Below are 24,634 nucleotides of genomic sequence, written 5' to 3' on the forward strand. Positions count from 1 at the left end.
GGCCATCCAGAACCGGCCTCTGGTTTTGGCTGCTCTGGCAAAGGTGAGAATGACAGAACGTACATACATTTACATTAGTATTTTCAGTTACTCATTTGGCAGATGCTTTTATCCAAAGTGGCTTACAACCAGCTGCAGAACTTGGTGGGCTCAGGTCAGGCCACAACAGTGATGACTGTCAAAAGAGCTTGAGAGGGAGGTTTCGAACATCGCCTGCTTTTACTTAAGTGGCCATGATTGTCAGATGTTTCAGAATGTTAAGCACTTTTTCTGTACATATCATTGCTGTGTCTTCATAAAGCTGTTAAACTGATGGCTTTTTGTCACTCAGACATAGGTTACATTTACATTAATGTTCTCATGGCTTTTCCCTAGACATAACAGACATTTACAGAAAGAGGTGCTTGTATGGGGACTTGTTGGAGAGAGGTTCTTGATTATATATTAAATAAAGTTCTGCTTTTCATCTTGTCTTTGTTTTTACTGTATTGGTTGTTTTACATCCCTTAAACAGGTGTTGCTTTCTTTGGAGCAAGGAGTCTGGGCTCCCAACCTGCACTTCAACAGTCCTAATCCTGACATTCCTGCCCTCAACGATGGTCGGGTTCAAGTTGTCGACCGCCCTATGCCCATCCGTGGAGGCATAGTAGGCATCAACTCATTCTTCGTGGTGATTCTTCGTCCCAACTGGGAAATCAGCTGATGCAACGACGCCGCCCAGGATGGTCCCTAGAGTGCTTCAGGCCTGTGGCCGTACAGAGGCTGCAGTGAACACCATACTACAAAAGGGGAGGGAACACACTGCAGATGACAACTTCCTGTCTTTGCTGAATGAGATCTCAGGAGTTCCCACTACCAGCATGCCCTACCGAGGCTACACTCTCATTGGGTCTCAGAGTGATGTTATGGAAGTGCAGCAGGTGCAGGCCTCGGCCAGGCCACTCTGGTATATCTGTTCAGGTGGGCCATCAAACAAATTAACAAACTGGCTGATGAAATTTTAGGTTTTAGTTTTAGTTATGTATAGGTTTGCCAGCAGTTACTTTTTATTATTTATAGAGCAACATGTCTCGAGTTTTTTAAAGTTTGTCAGTGGAAAGAATTTGCAATGAAAACAATTCACAGTTCAGTGGATTATCAGGATTTCAGCAGATTATCCAGAGTATCTGGACACTGTTTCTGGAGAAAGATCTTGCTGTTAACCTCTCTTTATGTCATTTTCCATTTCTGAAAGTAACACAAAAACGAATAAAATTCTGTTTACCTCCATTCTATTTGGGGAAGCAGAGATTCTTAGAGACAGATGTTTTAAACCTGGACAAATAAAACCACAGTTATCTGCATGGAAAGATAAGCCATAAGTAAGAAATTCTGATTTCAGTAAACTGTCCCATTGCACATTTTTGTTGAGCCGAGTAGAACTGAACACCTATAATTTGTCAATATTGTGAGTTTTTTAAAAATATTTTTTTGGTATGTTCAGTTTTTAAAGGTATTTAATATTGATACAGATTATTATTTATTGGTGGCTTTTCAAAAGAAAGAATAAAAATCCACGGGGTGCCCTCATAGCCGAATGGTGAGGGCACGTACCATGTGGGCCCTAGTGGTTCGACTCCCGATCCGGCTGGACCTTTGCTGCATGTCATTCCCCTACTCTCTCACTGTCCTCTAAATAAAGGGGGAAAAAAATACTTTAAAAAAAAATCCACAATTGTTGAACACCATTAGGTATTGCTCAAACAAAGACAGCTATAGAACTCTGGAATGGGACTGTTGATAAATTCAGTTGTCCTTAGACAGATGGGTCTATTCAGTAACTGATGTATTGCTGGATGAGGTATGTGACTATTTATTGCATTAACAGGTATGGGAACACAGTGGGCAGGTATGGGCCGTACTCTCATGCAGCTGCAAGACTTCAGAGACTCCATCCTAAGGTCAGATGCAGCCCTGAAGGACACCGGCCTGGTTGTGTCTCATCTGCTCATGGAGGCTGATGATGCCACTTTTGAAGACACTGTTCATGCCTTTGTTGGCCGCTGCCATACAGGTATGGAAACATGATGTTGGATAGTAAATGCTAAGCAACGGCAAATTGTTGTCATTTTCATATGGACTATAGGGTAAGACTCTTCATGCAAATTGCTGCTGTAAATATTTTAACTTGTACTTAGCTGGTAGTTCGTTTTGTGTACTTTTTGAAGGTTACATATTTAGATTTTAAAATTCTTCTCATGTTCTCCTTCTCATGTGTTTAGTACGAGACAAGGAGTAATTATGATAAGCACAAGTGAGTGAAGAAGAGAAACAAAACTAAAGCAGAAATAAATAATCATTTTCATCTATTTTGGAGACAGACACCAGTTTTCAGTCTCTTTATCCACCTCTGCATGTGTTCTTTATTTCCATTTGAATATCAGACCAATGCCACAGTTAACACAGACAACAAAATTACTGTGTTGTTGCTCTGTCACATGTGAAAATAGCATCTAAAAAAGCTATTGTGTTTTATCTGTCTAATGTGCCTAATCTTCACAGCTGCTCTGCTGATGTGGCAGAAACAAACAGAAAGGAGTTTAATTAGTTCTTGGAAGTAACCTAAACAGACTACAATACATATTCATCTGCTGTATACTCATACAAGGATACACTGGATACTTAGTTTGTTGGGTCGGGATAATGTGGCATTTAATAATTTTCTCTGTACTGATTGAATTTAATTCAATGCCACTGAATGCCTATAGCATGTATTGTCATAAGACTACAGCGTAGTAAGAGTGTGTTTTTTTGTTGGCTACGACTGAATTTCCAAGAGATCTTTAAAGGTACTCTGTGTAATATGTATGAATCATTATTTTTGGGAGCAACTGTGACTCAGAAGGTACAGCGGGTTGCCTAATTGGGTCAGTGGTTCAATTCCCAGCTCCTCCAGTCCGTGTGCCAAAATATCCTTGGGCGAGATACTGAACCCCAAATTGGCATTGGCACATGAGTGTGTATGTGTGTCAGAGTGTATGTATGGTAGGCTACAAGTGCTGCGTGAACATGTGAGTGAATGGGTGAATGTGACCTGTAGTGTAAAGCATTTTGAGTGGTTGAAATGACTAGAAAAGTGTTACATAAATTAATTAAAGTCCATTTGCCATTATCACATTAATTTTGAGGCATCATTATGTAACAGGAAATCCCAACTGAAAATCTCTTTTTCAAGAGTGTCCTGTCCCAGATAGGCAGTGATAACAGTGAGTTACATACAAATGTTATAAACCAGAATCACTGTAAAACAAAATCAGGTTAAACAGAAATGTGATTTTAAAAGCAAATATAATCCAAATCATAAAAACATTGTAAAATGAACCAAAATGTACCACAACCCCACCTAAGAGATGTCTAAAACCATAAAAAATATAGAAATAGCACATGCATGCATATACATGCAAATTCTAAAATAACTCAAAACATCTGCAACTACAAGGAAGAGCAACTACGATCTGAACTCACAGAGAGACCAGACATTTTTTTATCTAGGTGCAGAGGTTTCTCTGAAGTGGGAGGAACATATATAGAACCTCTTTTACAGTTCAGTGCTGACTTTGGGAACTGCTATTATACTACTATTAAACAGGAGGAAATGAAAGTAAGCCCATGTGTTCTGTGGTTCACCTTGTTACAGATAGCTCAGATTGACCTGCTCACTAAGATGGGTCTGAAGCCTGATGGCATCATAGGACACTCGGTGGGAGAGCTGGCCTGTGGCTACGCTGACGGCTCCCTCAGCCACAGTGAGGCTATCCTGGCTGCCTACTGGAGAGGCCGCTGCATCAAGGAAGCCAACCTTCCTCCAGGAGGCATGGCTGCAGTCCGGTAAGACAGAGTGAGTGGGAAGGGAGAGAAAGCACAACCTGCAGGTCTGAGACCACTAACAAATAAGAGCGCTAATAAATAAATATATATTTTTATTACTTTTAAGCTGCAGTGCAACAGTTGCTTGAGCACATGTCTGCCATTAAAAATGTCTTCTGAATGTCTTCTCATTAATCTAAGAAAGATAAAAGAGAAGAGTGCTATACACCAGCAAGGCTGGCCAAGATTCAGGTTAGCAAGATTTAGAAAAAGAAAAAGTGAAACCAAAGTACATGATGGGCAGCCTTGAAAGGGAAAAAAGAAAAAGTGGTTCCCAATGACCACACACATTTTGACAGAGCCAAAAGCCTGACAATATATTTTTTTTATAAAATTCTGGGCTCACTTTGTTTTGTTTGTTTTGTTGTCTCATTTATTCCTCTATACTTCCACGAGACAGGACAAAGAGACTTCAATATTTAGATGGCAAAATAATGGCAGCTTTTTACAACAGATTTTACTGAATGTTTGTTATTTATTGATTGATTGATTGCACATCTCTTACCTTTGTGTTCGCTATCTGTGTTCTAGGGTTGACCTGGGATGAGTGTGTAGCGCAGTGTCCTCAGGGAGTCGTCCCTGCCTGCCACAATGCTGAGGACACTGTCACTATCTCTGGCCCTCAGGTCACTATCAGATTTTGTCTTTGACAGCCCCATTAATATAGAAAACATAAATTTTACACAATCTGACAACACTGAACCTGTTTGGGAAGTTTGCAAAATTGGGAAACCTTTTTTTGCGTAATGCGTAGAAGACTTTTCATGAGTAGATGGGTAAGCACTGTTGTGAAAGATTTTATACATAGCCATTCAAACTAGTCAGCAAGTTTATAAGACCTTGTAGACTTGTAGATTCAAATGTTATTTTTTTCTGACAGAGGACAGCAAGAGTAAAAGGAAGAAGAACATAGTAGTTGGTCAACAGCTTGTTAACTAACATAGTAAAAGTATGCTTTAAGGATTATGTTAATTATGTAGCAACAATGTCAGGTTGTGCAAGCATAATAGCAACAGTATTTAATGCAACCATGATTACATTGACTAGTAGCCATCAACGGTCCCAGGTGCAGGGTGGTGTGTCTTGAAAGATGTTGTGTGTGTGTGTTTTTCACCAGGAAGCAATCAGTAAATTTGTGTCTGAGTTAAAAGAGCAAGGAGTGTTTGCAAAAGAGGTGCGCAGTGCTGGGGTTGCTTTCCATTCCTACTACATGGCCTCCATCGCTCCTACCCTGCTGGCTGCTCTAAAGAAGGTACATAGCTCTGCTGTGTTTTAACAGTACAATGTAGCTGTGATTCCTGTTGTTACTGTAACAATTACTTGGTACACATTCCCACCACACTATGGTGTAGTAATACCTGAAATGCATTATTTTATGTCGAGTCAAGTCAATTTTATTTATATAGTGCCAACTCATAACAGAAGTTATCTTGAGGCAGTATACATATAGAGCAGGTCTAGACCGTACTAGACGGCTTATTTATTGTTAATTGAATAATAATAATTAGGGTTTAACTCAGTTTTGTATCCTGATGAAGTTTTGGCTGCTTTATATCAAAAACCTTTTTGAAGTCGATTAATTGAGCCAGTTTAAGTCGATTAGCCGATTAGTTGTGATGTCATCATTTACGCGTGCCCTCCACCCAAAAACCGAAATAATAATATACTGTCATTTCGAGTCATATTTTTTGCATCGTAGTGTACAGATGCTCTAACTTTACCTCCCAAGCCCCACTCATTAACAACACGCCTCAGACTAGTTCTCAGCAGTATGTCCCATCTGTGCATTTCAGGTTCTGGAGCACAGAACCTAAAATGTCCCATTCACCATCCATTGGCTAGACATTAAAACCTTTTCACCTGACTACTTTCTTAATGTTTCAAGTCACGTCATTGTCAATCTTTCACTCACTCTAATCTTAAACCAGATGAAGGATTTTTGTCATCAGACACCTGGATCTTCAGTAAACAGAGAAACAAGCTGAGCAAACAGCTGCTCTCAACGTCCTATGTCTGTGTTGCGGAGAAACATTGATTTTTTAAATATGAAACTGCTTTATTCAGTGAGGCCTCAGTGGATAAAAACATAACTCCTGCAAAGACCATTAAGCAAGCTCCCCCTGTAATGCTTCTTTTTTATTGCAGATGTCCACTCCAGTCTTTTGCTTGCACTATACAGAGTGCAGTGCAGAGATGCATTGCTCAGCAGAAACAGAACCATAAACATTAGTTCAGTGTCTTTCCTCCCACCTCCACCTGATTAAAATCAGATAAAAATTTGTTCGTTCTTCAAAACAGCTGTTGACTATGTTTACCATGTCGATTAATCGACTAATCGATTATTCGTGCCCATACCTACTTTCTTTACTGTACTCTGTCACTGTCTTACCAGGTTACTAGGCATGTCAGATTGTTAGAATTATTATTATTGTGCCTACAGGAAACAAGTTGGCTCATGCACATCAGTTAAGTTTCATGTTATTTGGCATGTGTTTAAATATTTAGAAAATCTATATATTTTAAATGTGCTGTTTGCCATGTATTTGAATTTAACAAATAATGTAAAGTATCATATTGTGTGCAGGTGATTAAGGAGCCACGGCAGCGTTCATCCCGCTGGGTGAGCACCAGCATCCCTCAATCTGAGTGGGACTCACCTCTGGCTCTTTACAGCTCAGCTGACTACCATGTAAACAACCTGGTGAGCCCTGTGCTGTTCCAGGAGGGCCTCAGGCTGGTTCCTGATAATGCTGTGGTCGTGGAGATAGCACCTCATGCTCTGCTGCAGGTACACTCAATATGTTGTCAAAGACCACAAACATCAACACTCCAGAAAAGCAGCATTTTGACCATTTTCTCTCCTCGCATTAGCATATCCTGGCTGACACTGATTGTTTCTTCCATCTCTACGGGCATCAAATGACACAATTTGGGCAGTGTGTGCTATACTTGTGACACATGCTCACTTTATCACCAGTGAAGCAAACATTGCTTGAGCCCTTTACATCACATCACATTATGCTACATTTATTCATTTGACAGATGTTTTTATCCAAAGCACCTTACAAGTGAGGGACAGAACTAAAGCTTCAGTGCAGTAGGACATGTTGAAGTAAGTGCTAAGTAAATAAGTACTAAGTAACAAATCTGTTCAATAAGTCACAGTGCAAGATCACCAGGTAAAGATAGGCAAAATAAGTGCTAGTTAGGCATATTAGTGTGGTAGAGGTCTTAGGAAAGGCTCTTGGAAGAGATGATTCTTAAAGACAGAGAGGGACCCCTCTACTCTGATAGCAGGGGCCTTTAATGGTTGCTTAGAGAGTCAGTCCTGTTGTTTTATATATATAAGCAGTAACTGGAGGCAGGATAAGGAGACAGTGTACATTGGGAAGGGCAAGTAAAATATAGTTTATTATTTTGCAATTAATTTCACAACATTTTACTCTAAATGAAGTTTGGTGAATGGTGACCTGCGGTTGCCAGCAGGTGGCACTATGACTGAAAACTTGCATGTAGATGCATTCAGTCTGGGCCTCATCATGCATGTGTGAAGTTTGAGGCAGATTGGGCAATGTTTTTCCTGCTGCCAGTAGGTGACGCTATGACCAAAAACTTTCAGATGTGTTCAGTCTGGGCCTCATCATACATGTGTGAAGTTTGTGTTTTTTTTGTTTTTTTGTTTTTTTGTTTTTCCTGCCAGTAGTTGGCGCTATGACTGAAAACTGGTATGTTGATGGTTTCAGGCTGGGCCTCTCATACATGTGAGGCAGATCAGGTGATGTTTTTCTTGCTGCCAGTAGGTGGCGCTATGACTGACAACATATTTTATTCCCAATAGAACATAAACAACATATCAGATGGTGAAACTGAGACATTTTTCCACTTCATGGAAAAAATTAGCTCATTTTGAGAATGCGAATTGGCGGATGGAATAATAATCAATCCATCCACTCGGCAAGAGGAGTTTCACCCTGTACATATCGCCAGTCCATTGCAGGGCCAACACAAAGACAAACAACCATTCACACTCACATTCACACCTACAGGCTATTTAGAGTCACCAGTTAACCTAAAGTGCATGTCTTTGGACTGTGGGAGGAAGCCGGAGTGCTCAGAGAGATCCCACGTGACCCATGGAGACTCAGTCGTCTAAAGCACCATTATGATCTTTGTGCTTGTCTGACAGCATTTGAGGTGAATTAGATCAACCCACTTGGATGAAACACATCATTTCTTGTTTCCAATAGGTGGTCCCATGACTATATCTGTATACTGGACTGTATGTGTTCAGGACAGGCCTCTTGTCAAATCTGTGAAATTTGGGGCAGATTGGACAAAGTATGAGTGAGCCCTTCGATATTCTGTAAATCTTTTGATAACTTTTAGTCACAAACTCACTAAGAGTATCCTGACCAAATGTAAAATGGATCTGTTTCAAGCTGCTGGGAAAAGTACATTGATGTGTCATTTCTTGTTTCCAGTAGGTGATGCTGTGACTGCAGCTAAATATTAGCATGTAGATGTGCTCATGCCACGACACTTATGGGGCACCGCAGCACAGGCGTCCCATGAAATTCAGTCGTCACAGTAACGCACCATATGATCTTAATGCTTGTCTGACAACTTCGTTGCTTGGGCCCTAATAATAATAATAAACAAACCGATTCCAATAGGGTCCTCGCAACCTCTTTTGCTCGGGCACTAATAACACTCCCACCGAAGAGTAGGACTTGAGAGTTGATTGTGAAGCATCCCACAATTACTCTCAGCTAGAGGAAAGTACCATGAAAGAAAATTCCAATGAGGTGGTAGTATGCTTTAAAGAAGTTTAGAAATGAACTTATCAGCTTCAAACATTTTCCGCACAGGCCATCCTGAAGCGCAGCCTGAAGCACACATGTTCCATCCTCCCCTTGATGAAGAGAGGCCACACCAACAACCTTGAGTTCTTCCTAGCAAACATTGGCAAAATCTACATGAATGGGTCAGTAAATGCCTCACTATGTCTGTATTTAGTCACTTTTGGTGCATTAGTGTATCTGGGAGGATGTGTTGGTCTGGATAGGCTTTGCAGAGAGCCCCCTCTAATATTCTTTTTTTATTTACCTCTTTAGCATCAATGTGGATGGTAATGGCCTCTGCCCAGCTGTGAAGTACCCTGTGCCAGCTGGTACCCCTTTGATCTCGCCCTTGGTGCACTGGGACCATGCCCAGACCTGGGATGTCCCCAAAGTTGAGGATTTTTCCTCTGGCCCAGGAGGATCCAAATCTGCCACCATTTATAATATTGGTAAGATATGCGCATCTGGATTGACAAACAGCTCAAGTCTACATCTGCTGTCTTTTGTCATTCATTTATTAATTAATTATTTATAACGCTTACCCATTAAAGGTTGTGTGTGTGTGTGGGGGGGGGCTATCCCAGCTGACAATGGGTGTAAGGCAGGGTACAGACCTTGGACAAATCACCAGTCCATTGCAGGACCCTCTTTTGTCATATTAAACAAAAAGTTAAACAGTGCATTTTCATTTGACAACAGACATAAACCCGGAGTCTGCAGAGCATTACCTGATTGGACACTGCATTGATGGGCGTGTCCTCTACCCAGCAACGGGTTACCTGTTGCTGGCCTGGCGTACTTTTGTAAGAAGTCTGGGGGCTGTCATGGAAGGCACCCCTGTAACTTTTGAGGATGTCACCATCCACAGAGCAACCATCCTACCAAAGACAGGTGAGAGTACATCAGAGGGATTGGGGGATATGACAATCTTTGATGCTGATGGACTGATGAACTGCTTGACTTCCTTCTTAGTGTTGCCTGTCTTTTCTCTTCACCTTTCCTCTCAGGCTCTGTCCAGTTGGAGGTACATCTCATGCCTGCCACCAGCAAGTTTGAGGTTTCAGAGAATGGAAACCTGGCTGTAAGTGGTAGGTAGTTTTTTTGTGTGTTTTGTTTGTAGTCTTTGAACTGGTCATCTCTGGACATTTGGACAGTGGCAATATCCATTGTTAACTATTGAGGAGGAATTTATTTAGAATAACAAGAAAAAGTGGTACAAATATTGCTGAAGACAGGACATGCACACACAGAGAGCAGAGACGATCTCTCTCTCTAGCATCGATATTAGCATCTGTAATTTCTATACTGAGAGTTTTGATTTATTTTTGACTACTTGCATACTACAGTGTTTAGGCCTGCCTTAAAATTTGTGAAGAGATGAAGAGATTATGATATATTTTACAATGAGTTATGCTTTGCATTAAGATTAACTTGAATGTTTCTTTTAATATTTTGTATAATGTCTTGTAGCATTTATATTATCTATAGGAGTGTCATTGTAGGAAGGTCAGGACATGATTTAGACAGATACTGCTGAACTCAACGTCATCATGATCAAAATAGTGAAGCTTTCAACCAACAGCTGCAGTTCAGAAGTGTGGTTCACCTGTAAAATGCTAATTAAAACAACCACTCTGCTTGCTTTGGTCATGATCCTGATCAGGGCATTAATCACTTGCATTCTAATTTCAGGATGATGGTAGTTGTTTATATCTTTTGTTTTTCTTACTGTCTTTTTCTTACATTAGTTAATTTGAGGATGCACCTGTGTACATATTATTAGTATGCTAGTTACAGGTGTGGGTTTTATCCTACCGTAGATCACATTATAATGTTTGTATGAAGCATGAGTAAACAGGAGCCACAGATAGCATTTTCAATTGTGATATGACAGCAAGTGTCAGCCTTTAGTCCCCGTAAATAGAGTCTGCCTATGAGACTCCCCTCCATGTCACTTGTTTTATGGAAACTATGGTGTAATTAGGATTTATTTTTGGTCTCTCTCTAAAATTAATTCACTTTTCCACAATGAAACCGAGTGAAGCAGGTAATTAGACCACAGACAACAACAGAGAAAATGAAAACATTTGCATGTGATATTTAGGCAAGATGCGCATTCTGGAGGATGCAGCCCTTGATTCATTCCGTAGTCAGCTAAGTCAGCAAGCTGCCACCGGTGATGATGACCCCAGAATGAAGCTTACAGCGCATGATATCTACAAAGAGCTGCGACTGCGTGGCTATGACTATGGGAAGACCTTCCAGGGCATCTTGGAGTGCAACAATGCAGGTAACAGTGATGTGAGTTTGTGTGTGTGATGTTATTAGTTTTTGTTTTTGCCATTACATTTGTTGCTGTGGATTTTTTTAATGTTGTCATTAATTTCATTACAATACAAAGTTGAAACATGACAAGAGAAAAAAATAGTAATTAAAAGACAATAGTTTAACTTTTGGCTGCATCTCCCAGTAGCAATCTGGTGCTAAATAGTATTTTTGCTTATTGGACACTATTTCTACTGTATCCACTGTTTCCAGGAGACAGTGGAAAGCTGCAGTGGACAGGAAACTGGGTGACCTTTCTGGACACCATGCTACAGATGATCGTAGTTGCGCTGTCGGGTCGTAGTTTGCGTTTGCCAACCAGAATCCGCTCAGTGTGTATTGATCCAGCTGTACATCTGGAGAAGATCTGCAAATACACTGATGGAAAGGAAGGTGTGTACTATTTTATATCTGTATCTGCCCATGATTCTACACACAGACATGCTTTTCTCTTTCCCTCTCTCTCTCTCTCTGTGTGTGTGTTTTTACATACATATACATACTGTATATATGTCCTTTTGGATACCGAGCCTACTTAACTGCAGTAAGTATTGAACTCTACGCTTTCCTCTAATTTCCCTAGCTGTGGATGTCCACGTAAACCATTGCCTTGACAGCATTGTTGCTGGTGGAGTCCAAATTTGTGGTCTGCATGCCACTGTGGCCCTGCGTCGGCAGCAGCAGCAGAGTCCCCCGACCCTGGAGGAGTTTGTGTTTGTTCCCTATGTGGAGACAGAGTGCCTGACCGCCAATGAGAAACTTGCAGAGCAGCTGAGGCTCTGCAAAGGTAAACAGATATAAGTGTTTGTGGCTGTATCACTTTTCATCACTTAAGCTGACAGTTTTAATTTTGGATCATATTTGAAGCTATTTGGAATGAATATTTAATGCCTATCTTTGACTGTTTGATATTTAAATTCAATTAAATAACAGTAATAAACTTACTGTGGCCACGGAGCAGTCAGGATTCTGAGAGGCTGGAGAAGTGTGTATTATTTTCAGATATCAAGTCAGCTGTTGCATCCTCTTAAATGCTTTAGTAGTATTCATATTTGGAAGACTTCTGGTTTTAGTTGTTAGTAAGCAACATTTTCTCCTTGTTGTAATTTTTATACCAAAGTTGATTGTACAAGGTAGGGGTGTAAAGGTTAAGAGGGTTGATGATTCCTTGTCAACTCTGAGACCTTGGATGTAACCAGCACTATGCTGGGGCAATAAATACCAAATTAGCCATAAGTGTTATTCAGTTCAGTTTATTTTATTTATATAGGGCTGAATCACAACAAAAGAGCAAGCACTAGGTGACAGTGGCAAGGGAAAACTTCCTTTTAAGAGACAGAAACCTCGAGCCGGACTCAGGGTGGACAGCCATCTGTCTCGACCAGTTGGGTTGAGAAAGAGAGAGTGAGTGGGGAACAGAGGAGGGAGGGAGGTAGAGAACAGCGACAGAAGAACATAGCATAACATGGATTCCGTGTGAAAAATGTCAAGTGATACCAATAATACACTAGTAGTAATGATTATAGTGATAATAAAAGTTTGATTTAATTCCAAAATTAACAATAATACTAGAAGTAGTACTAGTAATTTCTAATTCTAGCAGCAGGTGTTGAGTGGAGTTGTAGGAGCAGCAGGAGACTTGTCATCACAGATCAGACTCTACAGCTCCAGAGGCAGAAATACCTGCAGAGAGAGACAGAAGAGGAGAGAGAGACGGAAGAGCACAATACTATGGGAAAGGGAAGATATTGAGTTAGTAATATGTAATATGGGATATGAATCTATACTGATGGAGAGAGAGAGAAGAGAAACTTGGTGTGTCATGGCAAATCTCCCGGCAGTCTAGGCCTATAGCAGCATAGCTAAGGGATGGTTCAAGTCTGAGCCAACCCTAACTATAAGCTTTATCAAAGAGGAAAGTTTTAAGCCGACTCTTAAAAGTTCAGAGGGTGTCTGCCTCCCGGACCCAAACTGGGAGAAGGTTCCACAGTAGAGGAGCCTACTATTCTGGATTTGACTGGGAGCCAATGTAGAGAGGCTAACACGGGAGAAATATGGTCTCTCTTTCTGGTTCCTATCAGTAATCGTGCTGCAGCATTTTTGATCAACTGCAGAGTTTTCTTTCAGGTTTACTAGTGTTATTTGGTGTTTTCATTGGGCTCTCAAAAGTACCTGAGATCTCAGAACTAAAGAGACTAAAGGAACAATCTAATGAAGGTACTGATAATAGTATTAAAGATAAAAATCTAAATAGTTTGCTTTATCCTTTCTCTTTTTTAAAAGAGAAAAAAAGCTTGGTGTCCAAATGATGTTTATTGGGTCCCTTAATGGCTTTTTTTTATTAGAAAACAGAAGCAAATCAAAATTACTTCTGTTGCATTAAGAGGAACTAATACATTTATTAAAACCTGTTTTCTACTATCTGCCTCTACATGTCCTTGTAAGATTTCATCCCATTCTCTCCATCCAGGTTTAATCCACAGACTGCAGTTAAAGTTAGCCCTTCATGGTGTCAAGCTCTCCATCCCTGGGTTACAAGGGGAGTCAGGCAGCCCTCCTCCTAATTCCGAGCCCTCTCAGCCCAGCCTGGTGCGGCTGCTGGCCCTGCTCTGTGGCCTCGAGCTGAATGGGAATCTTCACTCTGAGTTGGAGCAGACAGTGCAGAAGGAGAGGGCATGTCTGTTGCAGGACAGCCTGCTGCAGGGCCTGCTAGACAGCTCTGCCCTCAGACACTGCCTGGACACCACCATGGAAAACAGTATGCCCGGCAAGATCAAAGTCCTGGAGGTAAGAATGAGGACTTCATAAAAGCCCGGTTGAATGCAGAATGGTTGAATTATGTTTCAGTCTCAATGCATATATAGTTTCCAACCCTCTTCACCTCTCTGATCCTTGCCAGGCTTTCTCCAACGATGGCCAGCTCTTCTCTCGTGTGGTACCACTCCTTAATATCCAGCCCATGCTACATGTGGACTACACTGCTACAGCGCCCAACCTAGATCTTCTGGCCCCCCACAAAGCCACCATGGAGGAGCTGGCAGTCACTTCAGCTCAGTGGGATCCCCTGATGGGCCCAGCTCCTGGAAGCATGGTAGGAGGGGCAGACCTAGTGGTGTGTAACCACGCCTGGGGCCCTCTCAGGATGGACCCTGGACTGCTGGTTGCAAATCTGTCTTCTGGAGCCAAACAAGGAGGATTTGTTCTCCTCCACACCCTCCTGAAGGGAGAAACTCTGGGGGAAACAGTTGCCTTCCTTTCCAGCACTGCTCAGAGCAGTAGCCAGCAAGGACTACTCACAGAGGTCAGTGAGGACAGTGTTATAATCATTTAATGATAACTGTGAGATTTTACACCCTTCTAAACACTCTCAATCCTTTTTGTGCATCTTATGAACATCAGTGATGGGGCTTCTCAGAATAAAAATAATACCTCAATTTAATAGAAACATAGTCAATGTTCCCCCTAATTTTTCATGTCTGAGCATACACACAAACTCCCTGAGAATTCCTAGGACCACTGTGAGCAACATCAGATGTGCACACTGTCACACACTGTAATTTTATGCGCTACATAGTTTTGCTACGCACGGAGAAAGTGGGAGCAGTGTGCGATTGTGCAGGCGCGCAGCTTAGAGGGAACACTGAGCATAGTAATGTTTAACACCCATGAAGCTGGAAGTGCAAAAAATAATTTCTTATTTTCATTTAAGTGAGCAAGTAGCTTGGTCTAGGAAAGCATCACATTGATTATAGGAGTGGAAGGTGATGTTTTGCTGATATTATCTCCCTTTCCTTGCAAGGCTGAGTGGGAGAAGGTGTTCTCTGAGGCCTCCCTCTGCCTGGTGGCTGTCAGGAAGTCTTTTTATGGCTCGGCCCTCTTTCTATGTCGTTGTCAGTCTCCTGGCAAACAGCCTGTTTTTCTTCCTGTGGACAGCACAGACTACAAGTGGGTGGAAACACTCAAGGTGAGTTCTATATCCTTCTCCGCATGGCTGGCTTTTGAAATTTCCAACAGTATCCCAAAATACAGTTTTTCATATCAGAATGATTGGTAAAAGAGGGTAGAAAATTGTTAATATCGTAACATTTACATTGAATCTACTGTATATCAGAATATGATTTCCTTGTGACTTTAGTCATCACTTACAGCATGATTCATAACTGTGGATCTGTCCCGCAGGGAATAATGGCAGAGTCATCAGACTGTCCAGTGTGGTTGACTGCCTCTCAGGCCAACTGTGGCATTGTGGGAATGGTCAACTGTCTACGGCAGGAGCCAGGTGGTAACCGTATACGGTAGGACACATCTTCTGCCATACATACTATTTTTGCCGCATCACCTGGATTTTGGACTTACAGTATACTGTAATTGTAATATTAAAAAAATGTATCCAATACTTAATTGAGATGTGAGTTAGTCATTTTTGCCTCATACTTCATAATGAGCATAATGAGCAGTTAAGTCAGGTAGCAGCACTACAGTCATATTCTGAGATTTGCAGGTTTGAGTAGGCAACACATAATTCTCATCACCATTCATTTAGTGAGCATCTGTATGGTATTGTCTCATTGTAGACATCTATGTATTGGTCATTGCAATGGGTTTTGTATTATGTTCCCTTTTATAATGTGTTTTTCCTGGGTTTCTTTTTACTTGTCACCAGCTGTGCATTTGTGTCCAATCTAAACGAGTCTTCAGTAGCACCAAGCCTTCAGCTGGACCATAAGCCCATGCAATCAGTGCTGGAAAGGGATCTGGTTATGAACGTGTTCAGAGATGGACACTGGGGCATGTTCAGACACCAGCTCATCACTCACGGTATCAAGATATCAATCATTTAAAATGATACAACAGTGGTTATTTATACGAAACCTTTCTCATGCATTGTTCTGAGGTAACATTTTATAATGTGCAAACTATAACACAATTATGTTTTAGGGGGGTGTTTTTTATGGTTCAAGACATGAACTAAGTTTAAAACAATTTTGCATTTAAGAGGAAGCAGCATGGTTCACCTGATAAACTTTATCAGACAACTGATGTCTGGTCTCTGAGCTCTGTAGGCAGTTCCTTTGACCTCACTGTGTGGTTTTTGCTCTGATATGCATTATCAGCTGTGAGACCTTATAGAGACAGGTGTGTGCCTTTCCAAATCCTTTCCAATTACTTGAATGAAACTCCAGTCAAGGTGTAGAAACATCTCAAAGATGATCTAGGGAAATGGGATGCACATGAGCTAAAATCAAGTCTCATAGTAAAGGGTCTGAATACAAAAATCTTAATTAACCAAGAGAAAACAATCTTCAACAGTTTGTCCAGATCAGTTTAATGTTTATACATTGTTTTTCTTTCAGTATGTTTGATATGCCCATGGCTTACACTTCCAAATGAAGCATTTGGCTGTGCTTTGTGATTGCCAGATCTAAATGAGAAGTTGACAGAGCAGGCCTACGTCAATGTGTTGACTCGAGGTGATCTGTCTTCTCTGCGATGGATTGCCTCCCCACCCCACCACCCTGTGGCCAATCCCAACGAGCAACAATGTCTTGTCTACTATAGCTCTCTCAACTTCCGAGATGTAATGCTTGCTACTGGCAAACTGCCACCGGACGCTATTCCAGGTGTGTGAAGAAGACTATTGTTGCAGCAGACTACACATAAACAGAAACACAGCTGTCAAATTGTACATGAGGCTCCCACAATCACCTAATTTCTCCTGTTCATCATACATTGTGTAGGAGACCTAGCTCTGCAGCAGTGCATGTTGGGTATGGAGTTTTCCGGTCGTGACCCCAACGGTCAGCATGTGATGGGGCTGCTACCTGCTAAAGGCCTGGCAACAAGTGTGTATGCTGACAAACGGTTCCTGTGGGATGTTCCCTCCAGTTGGTCAGTGTCACATTTTTCTATATATTGTGTGTGTGTGTGTGTGTGTGTGTGTGTGTGTATGTGTATGTGTGTATGTATGTGTTTGTTGATTGTGTATGTTAGAATCATACTGACTATACAGTCAGTGTAGTTGCACTAGTAGCAGTGCAAGGCTAAGATCAGATTTTGAATCACATACATGCCATCATGCTGCTGAGGAGAAGGTGGATCATGCTCAAAGCTAGAGTTTCCTGATGGTTCTTCCAGTTTTAATAGGGAGGTCTAAGGCTCAACTTGCAATGTAACTGACAGACTGATCGTATCTAGTAAAGAAGTGCTAACAGAGTGTTAAACCTCCTCCAGTAGTCTAGTTAGCATGTGGTCCAGAAGACAGGTTGATGGTTTAAATTACGAAATTGTTGAGGTTACCATTGAAGGCTGATGGGAAGAAACAGTCTAGGTATGTCAGGTTTTAAAGCAGTTTGTAAGAATCTTGTGTTTGGAGAGAATCAGTACCAGCTGAGGGCAGCAGGTGGGGAATTTTGTCTCTAATAGTTTGAATTTTATCATTAAAGAAGCTCATAAAGTCATTACTAGAGCCGTGACTCTGTCAGCCTAGCTACAATGCTGAAAAGAAACCAGGGGATATTTTCTTCTATTAATGATGAGTAATAGGCAGCTCCGGCATTACAGAGGCCTTCAGCACTACCTTGCAGCAACACCAGATCTTTTCAAATTGATGCTCATCTGCTCCCTCATATACCCCACCCCTTGATAGGTGCTATTGTAACAAATAATCAGTGTTATTCACTTCATTACTAGCCCAGAGCTTTTAAAATTGGTTAGAAAAAGCTTTTCCCTTTTTCTGAGCCTTATGCTTTTCAGCAATAAGGAAGTACTCAGAGTTATTTTGTCTTTTGACTTCCTTTCTGTCCCAGAAATGGGAATATGTTGCCTTGTGTAGTTAGGGACTGTAACTTTTTACTAGAGATGTTAAGCTTGAGGCAGGCTGCTTAACACAGTAATGTCCTTTCCAAACATAAGTATTGCTGCTGCATGCTTCATCATTTCTATCATGCCAGGAATCATGTGACCATCCCAAACAAGGCCTCATTACATCATACTCAGAACAGAGAGGTGCTTTTTGAATAGGGATGTTCTTTTCAGGTGCATGGTGGTAGAGTGATTAGTGCTGTCGCCACAGAGCAAGAAGGTTCCAGGTTCAAGCCCCAGTTCGCCTGGGGGTTTTCTTTGTGGAGTTTGTATGTTCTCCCTGTGCCTGCATGGCTTCTGTCTGGGTACTCCAGCTTCCTCCCACTGTACAGAGACATGCATGTTAGGTTAACTGGTGACTCTAAATTGGTTGTAGGTGTGAATGTGAGTGTTTGTTTGTCTGTATATGTTGGTCCTGCAATGGTACAGGGTGTACCCTGCCTCTCGCCCAATGTCAGCTGGGATAGGCTCCAGCCCCCGTGCGACCCTTAATGGATAAGTGGTATAGATAGATGTTCTTGTCAATCTACCTCTGTATCACAGAGCTGTAAACTTGATTTTAAAAGACCACTTATAGTCTGTTCATCATGCTCTCCAATCTAATCTATTCATCCTAATGTAATGCCAAGGGTTTTGAAAACACTTGTTGCCATTTTCTATGGTCCATGGCCCAATTGCTTCATAGGGATTCAGTGATTCAGGGAGCTTTGTTTGGGGTAGGGTAAAGTTTGGGTCTGGTTAAATATCCTAAGAGATGACTGGTTGGTGTTAGGGATAAGGTTAGGTTCAGGTTGATGTAAGGCGAAACACAGCAGACAAACTTTTATACAACACAAGTAAATAAAATTATTAAATAAACACAGTCCAATGTAGAGCTTTTGTCTTTTTGGGCTTGGTGGAATTGGGATCTATGTATCGCCACATGGATTGTTGATGATCTATCAGAACATTTTCATACAGTGAATATCTGTGAGAGTCCTCTGTTGACTTTATATAATATTTGTTTATTTGTGTTTGTATTGTTTATATTGTATGCCATGTGTATGTATTGCCATTGCATCCTACTACATGGGGCTTTGTTTTTTAAGTAGTCACTTTACTTGTAAATAATATGCCCATACCATCTATTGGCTCCTGGGGTCTAGACTGCCACAAGAAAAATCATAAAATAACAGGTGATTTTATTATTTAATGTTAAATATAAATGCTTCATACAGTACATCACATATGTATTGAAGAAACATGATTCTAAATCAGTACTTGAGTAAGTGTACAGAATACATTAAAATTTGGAAAGAATGCTTTCTGTTCAGAGTATGCATGTGGGGCATTCTCCTTCCATCAGCACCATTTTGAGGAGACAACAAATTGCTCATGACACACAGCATCTCAACTGTTGGGTGTTGTTAAAAAGAGAAACACGTGGTGCTTGTTGACTGCTGGTCCAGAAACAGATAGATGCAGTATCAGGTCTTTTTCTTGATAAATGAGCAGAGCTGACATGGAAGTGATAAAACAGCCATAATTATTCTGAATAAAATCTTATATTGTAGGACTCAACAATGACTACAACCGTATGGCTGTATTAAACTTTAGCTGTATATTCTGAATAGGAAGAGACGCACTTGGAACAGAAAAAAAGAACAGAAGAACCATTTTACAGTATTACAAATGATGTAATATTCTTTATATCATAGTAATGCACTGACCAATCACTGAACAGATTCCAATTCCGATTGATGGGTGTTTCATCTGGTAGAGAACTTTCATCTTGAATATGCCTGTGGTTCTTCACCCCAAACTCCTGGGAACCTCCTTTCTCCTCATCTCATCCAAGATGCATTTAAGGGATGGAAACATCTTTGATGATAGCCTTGATCAATTTCCAGGGTCACTGGCTGGAGGGTGAAGAAGCAACAAAGGGAGGAAGGAGAATAGCAGAGTGGAAATCACCCTTTTATAGCATCAGCTGTCAAAGGAAAAGGACCAGTTGTCCATGTACAAGATGCTTGATAATTTTAGCCATACTGAGCAGTGCAGACATTATTTTTCAAAGAAATATAGTATAGTTATAATCTACATGTTGGTGCTCCTATTATTCATCATATAACATCAAAACAACTTCTCATTACCTAATTGTTGAAAACTGATGTTTATTTGTAAACATCATAGTGTAAACATGTGTTTGTGTGCAGGACACTGGAGCAGGCAGCCTCAGTGCCAGTGGTCTATGCCACAGCCTACTATTCTCTGGTGGTGCGCGGCAGGCTCCGCCACGGAGAGTCTGTTCTCATCCACTCAGGTCAGGAGGGGTCGGCCAGGCTGCCATCGCCATAGCACCTCAGCAAGAAATGCAAAGTCTTCACACAGTTGGTTAGTATTTAACACTCACAGACACACTAGTAGTTCATAGTGACAAAATGAGCTCTGATATGAATGATTGACTGATTGACTTCACTGTTACATGTATTTGCTTTATATACAAGCCCTTTCCTGCCTCTTAAAAAAATTGCATCTTTTGGTGGCCCAACGCCTTACTAAGACACTTTATGTTGGTTTTTCCTTAGATTTGTCACCCATCTTTAATATTTCATTCTTTTAGTGATAATGGCATACTAAATCATATTTACAATATAGTATATGATAATTGTGAGACTTGATAATTGTGAGTGTGCCATGAGTTACTACGTCATAATTAGAATTATGAAATCTTATAAAAACTAAACGTAAAACCTAAACTTTTTGTGTGTGGTACCACTAGGATCAACAGAGAAGCGGACTTACCTGCAGGAGAGGTTCCCTCAGCTCTCAGCACAGTCCTTCGCCAACTCCAGAGACACCTCTTTTGAACAGCACATCTTGCTTCACACACAGGGCAAAGGTCAACATCTCCCACAATAGTAACAAGCTGTATTCAACTTCACACAGTTTTAACATATTTTCCCTGTAGCATTTCTGAAATAAGTGCAACCTCTTAAGAACACTGTCTGTAATATAAACATGTATTGCACTGCACACGGTGTACTTGGTATTATTTTAGCATATATAAATACACATACACTTAAAGAAACACTTGTGTTTGTTGAACAAGCAATCACTCAGTTACATTCACTAATTACTCAGATTACCAGCACACAGTATGCTTTTTGTGGCATACATAGTATTTTATGTGTGTGTTTCAGGTGTGGATGTGGTGTTGAACTCTCTGGCTGAAGAGAAGCTGCAGGCTAGTATTCGCTGCCTAGCCCGACATGGACGATTCCTGGAGATTGGCAAATATGACCTGTCCAACAACTCTCCACTGGGTTAGTAGGAAGCCTCAGGATTATACACTCAGGCTCCACAGTGCAAGTTTCAGTTACTCCTTTAATTTCAGAAATAGCTTTATAAATACATATAAAATAAGTGATTCCTGAGAAGAGATGTATCTCCTGATGATAATTACTTACCTCGATTCATAACTTTTAGGAGGCAGCCCTAGTTAGCACTGAGCAGTATCATCATGATGTTGTGATTCCCCTAGGCATGGCTCTTTTCCTGAAGAATGTAGCATTCCACGGCATCCTGCTGGATGCTCTCTTTGAAGAGGGTAACCAGGAGTGGGAGGAAGTGTCCCAGCTGCTGAAGGAAGGCATTATGGGAGGCGTAGTTCAGCCTCTAAAGACCACTGTGTTTAAGAGCAACCAGGTGGAGGAAGCATTCAGATACATGGCTCAAGGGAAGCACATTGGCAAGGTCCTCCTGCAGGTTAGTCTCACCTCTAAACTTGAGCCTTTGATATTAGTGTGAGGAGACTACAGATTGGGGCGGCACGGTAGTGCACTGTCGCCTCACAGTAAGAAGGTTCTGGGTTTGAGTCCCAGTTCGACCAGGGCTTTTCTCTAGTTTTCTCCGGGTACTTCAGCTTCCTCCCCCAGTCGAAAGACATGCAGTTTAGGTTAATTGGTGACTCTAAACTGCCTGTAGGTGTTAATGTGAGTGTGAATAGTTGTTTTGTGTCTATATGTTGGCCCTGCGATGGACTGGCAGTCTGTCTAGGGTGTACCCCACTTCTCATCCAATGTCAGCCAGGATAGGCTCCAGCCCCCCATTGCGGGCTGGAGCCTTAACAGATAAGCAGTATGGATAATGGATGGATGGATGAATGAATGAATATAAATTGTTCATAACAGACTAGCCTATTGTTGAAAGCCTTAGAAACTGAAGTGTTTATATTACTTTCTACCTCTGTTTCTGATCAAGTTCACATGATTATAATGTGTCTATGATTGGAGAATACTACAACACATCAGTATATATCCTCTTACTGTTCCTTCTCTTCACACAGGTCCGTAATGAGGAGAGGGGTGCAGCAGTTCAAGCTGCTTCCCCTTGTCTCTTCCTGCTATCTCTCGCACTTTTTGCGTCCCCTCCCACTCATACATTATCACTGGTGGACTGGGAGGGTTCGGTCTGGAGCTTGCTCAGTGGCTGATGGAGAGAGGAGCCCGCAAACTGGTGCTGACTTCCAGATCAGGCATCAGGAATGGTAATGCACAATGACAGAAGACTGCCAAAAGTGCTACTCAGTTACACCATACCCATAGCAAGCAGTTAAGTGTGTTAAGTTTCTGTAAGTTCCACTACCCCATATAAAGAACGGAGGATGCTTGGCACTGAAAAGCTTGAAGGTACTTTACACTGATCAACCACAACATTAACACCACTTGCCTAATATTATGTAGGTCACCATTGTGCTGCTAAAACAGCTTTGGCCCATTTGGGCATGGACACAAGACCTCTGTGGGTGTCCTGTGGTGTCTGCACTGGGATGCTGGCAGTGGATCCTTTTGGTCCTGTGGGTCGAGGCCTCCTTGGATCTGGCTTGTTCCAATGAATGCCAGAGATGCTTAATTGGATTGGGTTCTGGGGAGTTCGGAGGCTGGGTAAATGCCTCGGGCCTTTCGTTGTGTTCCCTGAATCATTTCTGAGCAGTCTTTCCAGTGTGGTGGGACACTCCTGGGTGAAGTCCTGTTGGGAGTGCTTTTGCCATGGGGTTGTGTTTGTTCTGCCATAATGTTTTGATTGGTGGTATATGTCAAAGTAACATCTGGGGGTAGGTTTCCCAGCAGAATATTTAATTGTAACATGATGATCATTGTGTTATTCACTTCAGCTGTCAGTGGTTTTAATTTTGTGGTAAAGGACTCGGGTCAAATTTAACAAAAACCCAAAAGAGGATATAAAATATGCCTCTCCTCTGCTCCCCTACAGTGCCAACAGTGCGACATTAGCTAACATTAGCTTAAAAATTGAGTGTGCTAACGACCAGCTCCCAGCACAACACAGACAGAAATTCAACACTAGCACAAAGAATAGGACTGTGAAAAACAAATCCTATACTAAAGAAACTTAAAATTATAGTCTCACCTAGACCTCTCGCTACATTTTTATCCTAGCGCTGTGCCAATGCTGAGGAGTCAAATGTCTAAAATTTTGTTTTTAGTAAAACTATAATAACATTGTAACTTTACATTCTCATGTAGTTTATTTGGTTCTCAGGCACTTCTGTACTATATTAAGTGTCAAGTGGTTATATGGGAGCCTTGAGAGAAAATCATAATTACAAACAATATTTACATGCCTGAGTCTTGTAGTTTGTGATGACTCTGATATGACATGAGCAGCATTAATGATTCATAACTGTTTTCAAAATCATTTATTAAAGGACCAGTGTGTAGGATTTAGTGGCATCTAGTAATGAAAATGCCAACTGCAAACAATTCAGTCCCCTTACCCCTGCCTTTCTAAGCATGTTGGAGAGTCTGTGGTGGCCATCAGATGACAAAATGGTGCGTTGACTTGCGAGTCCAGTGAAGAATTTCGTTTATATAGTTTTTTTTAGATATTGTATTCAGTTGTTAGTCTCTAACACTATTGGTAATAGCTGACATATACTCTGTCTCTTCTTCCTCGCCTCTACAAATCTCTTCATTTTTGAAGTTTTTGTGACATAAGAAATGACTTATGACAAAATACCTTAGGTTTGTGCCTGTCACAAAATAGATAATAACTTCCTGTAAATATCTCATAGGGGTTGCCACAGATAAAAACATTAATATGGTTGTGCTGTACGTGATAGGCTTTTTTCTAGATTCATAAATGATACAAAATGGTGTACTGTGTGCTACTGTAACTAGTTTTTTCTCACAGTTTACTTTTTAACTGTTGCTAGGATACCAGGCAAAGCGAGTGCGCCAGTGGCAGAGTCAAGATATGGAGGTGCTAGTGTCAACCAATGATGTCAGCACACTGGAGGGAACAGAGAGACTCATTTTGAAGCCAGAAAACTGGGCCCAGTGGGTGGTGTCTTCCACCTAGCCATGGTAACAAGCTTATCTCATCATCAGTCCCATTCTTACCCCACTTTAACTCCATCATCATTTTTTTGTTGTTGTTGTTGTTTTTGTAAGTTCCTCTAATATGATTAACATGTCACATGTAATATATTATCAGGTGTTGAAAGATGGCATGTTGGAGAATCTGACCCCTCAGCTCTTCCTTGATGTTAACAAACCTAAAAATGATGGCACCGTAAACCTCGACATGTAAGACACACTTGATTATCCATCTATTTAAATTAGGGAACTTAAATTAAGTTCTTCTATTTGTTCTTGGATCTTGATGCACTCTCTTTCATTCTCTCTCCAGAGTGACAAGAA

The 24,634-nt window shown here is 41.1% G+C and overlaps 1 pseudogene; it reads left to right on the forward strand.

Annotated features, from left to right (window-relative positions):
* The first annotated feature begins 3 nt into the window (after positions 1-3).
* Positions 4-24,630, forward strand: LOC108879497 (fatty acid synthase-like; annotated as a pseudogene).
* The last annotated feature ends 4 nt before the right edge of the window (positions 24,631-24,634 follow it).

Source organism: Lates calcarifer, unplaced genomic scaffold, assembly GCF_001640805.2.
Source record: "Lates calcarifer isolate ASB-BC8 unplaced genomic scaffold, TLL_Latcal_v3 _unitig_680_quiver_2170, whole genome shotgun sequence".
NCBI classification, from domain to species: Eukaryota; Metazoa; Chordata; class Actinopteri; family Centropomidae; genus Lates; species Lates calcarifer.